Source organism: Chrysochloris asiatica, unplaced genomic scaffold (assembly GCF_000296735.1).
Source record: "Chrysochloris asiatica unplaced genomic scaffold, ChrAsi1.0 scaffold00065, whole genome shotgun sequence".
In the NCBI taxonomy this organism is placed as follows: Eukaryota; Metazoa; Chordata; class Mammalia; order Afrosoricida; family Chrysochloridae; genus Chrysochloris; species Chrysochloris asiatica.
The window spans coordinates 14,001,801-14,004,860 of NW_006408583.1; positions in this window are offsets into that span (position 1 = coordinate 14,001,801).

Here is a 3,060-nt window from a genome sequence, read left to right on the forward strand (position 1 = left end):
GGGAGTAGAAAGCCTCATCTTTCTCCCGCGGAGCGGCTGGTAGTTTCGAACCGCTGACCTTAAGGTTCGCAGCCCGATTCGTAACCACTACGCTAGTATAACCTTGAAAGGTGAGCAGCTGACGATGGAACCAATATTAAAATGAAGTCTTGTATTGGGCCATAAAAAGTCTCAAGAAATTTCAGAAAGCTAACATTCTATAGGTTGTATTATCTGATAATATTCATTTAAAAATCAGTTACTACAACACTATTTAGGGACTACCAAGTCCATAGACACAAGAAGACTCATCCATTCATCAGACTGGGATTAGGATGAAAGCAAAGAAAGTGTTCCTGTTCTGACTTTGACTTCAATTTAAATAAGGACAGTATATCAGTCATGGTATAAGGCACAGTACAGGAACTATAAATCACAGAATAGGAGTCCGAGTATAAGTCACAGTAAAGAAAATTTAAGTCATAGTATAGGACTCACATGTATTCCTGAATACTTAACTGAACTCATGATGAATCTACCTGGACCAAGAGACAGTTGTTCGAACAGAACATGGGAGCACTGAATGGTTTCAAATTAAGAAAGGTGTACGACAAGATTGTATTCTTTCACCATACTTAGCAAGCCTGTATGCTGAGCAAATCATCTGCTGCACAAGACCTTTTTCAAGTGTTGAAGAACAGAGATGTCACCTTGAAGACTAAGGTGTGCCTGACCCAAGCCATGGTATTTTCAATAACCTCATATGCATGTGAAAGCTGAACAGTGAATAAAGAAGACTGTAGAAGACTTGATGCTTTTGAATTATGGTGTTGTAAGAGAATATTGAAAGTGCCATGGGCTGCCAACAGGTCCGTGTTGGAAGAATTGTAGCCAGAGTGGTCCTTGGAGGCCAGGATGGCCAAACTTCGCCTCTCATACTTCAGACATATTGTCAGGAGGGACCAGTCGCTGGAGAAGGATATCATGTTTGGTAAGGTGGAAGGTCAAAGAAAAAGAGGAAGACCCCCAGTGAGATGGATTGAAAAAGTGGCAGCATCAATGGGCTCGAGTGTGGCAACAATTTTGAGGTTGGCCCAGGTCTGGGCAGTGTTTCATTCTGTTGTACATAGGGTCATTATGTATCAGTACTAGCCTGATGGCAGCTAACAACAACAACAACAACAACAACATAGGACTCACAGTATGAGTCAACAGTTACATTATAGGAAATAAAGTATAAGTCAAAAGATATAGCTAGAAAATCATAGAAACTGTTATTAAATAAAAACATCATAATGTGAAGCTAGTGTTTCTTGACACATTCTCTATCTAGGTCTCCATATTTCTGATGGCAGTGTTTTCATTTCTGTAACTCTTCCTGGAACATGGAATGTACGAATTATGAATCTGAGAAAATTGAAAGTTGTTAAAAATGAAACAAAACACAAAAACATTGATAGCCTTGGCATAGTGAGCTGAACTGCACTGGCATTGGCCATTTTGAACCTGACAACCACATGGTTTACTATACCAGGAATAACAAATTGAGGAGGTATGGCATCACATTTATCATCAAAAAGAACACATCAAGATCTATCTTGAAATGTAATGCTGTGTGTGATAGGATAATTTCCCTATAGCTACAAGGAAGACTAATTAATACCACTACTTTTTAAATTTATTCATCAGCCACTAAAGCCAGTGATGGTGAAATTGAAAAATTCGACCAACTTCTTCAGTCTGAAATTAATCAAACATGCAATCAAGATCACTATAATGCAATGGTTGGAAACAAGGAGGAAGGATCTGTATTTGGGAAAATATGGCCTTGGTGATAGAAATGATGCTAGGGAATGCACAATAGAATTTTGTAAGATCAGTGAGCTTTTCATTGCAAATACCTTTTTAAATAACATAAAAGGTGGTTATATACGGTGGACCTCACAAGATGGAATACACAGAAATCAAATTGACTTCATCTGTATAACGAGATGGTAGAAAAGCTCAATATTACCAGTCAAAACAAGACCAGGGGCAGACTGCGGAACAGATAATCAGTTGCTCATATGAAAATTCTGGCTGAAGCTGAATACAATTAAAATATGCTCATGAGAGCCAGATATGACCTTGAACATATCCCACCTGAATTTAGAGATCATCTCTAGAACATATTTGATGCATTGGACACTAATGACCAAAAACCAGAAGAGTTGTGGCATGACATCAAGAACATCATATAGGAAGAAGACAAAAGATCATTAAAAAGACAAGGAAGAAAGAAAAGACAAAATGGATATCAGAAGAGACTTTGAAACTTGCTTTCCAGCATAGAGATGCTAACGCAAATGGAAGGAATGAGTAGATAAAACAGCTGAACAGAAAATTTCAAAGGTCTGCTCGAGAATACAAAGTCAAAAATTTTAATTAATGTGCAAAGATCTGGAGTTAGAAAACGTAGATGGAAACCCATGCTTAGCATTTCTCAAACTAAAAGAACTGAGGAAAATATTCAAGCTTTAAGCTGCAATAATGAAGAGGTCTATGAACCAGATACTGAATGATGCAGAAAGCATCAGAAGAAGATGGAAGGAATATACAGAATCACTGTGCTAAGAATAAATGGTCAATATTCAACCATTCCTAGAGGTAGCATATGATTAATAGTGATGATACTGAATAGGAAGCCCAATGTACACTGAAACAACTGGCAAAATACAGGGCTCCCAGAATTGATGGAAATCTTTCAGTAAACTGATGTGGCACTGGAGGCACCCACTCATCTATGCCAAGACATTTGGAAGTCTGTTAACTGGCCAACTGATTGTAAGAGATCTATATTTGTGCCAAATTTAAGGAGAGAGGGTCGAATGGGAATGTGGAAATCAGTATCATTAATATCACATGCAACTAAAATTTTGTTAAAGATAATTCAAAAACAGATGCAATAGTACATTGGCACAGGGCTGCCAAAGGTTCAAGTTGGATTCAGATGATGACATGGAACTAGAGATATCATTGCTGACGTCCCATGGTTCTTGACTGAAAACAGAGAATACCAAAACACCTGTGCATTATTGACTA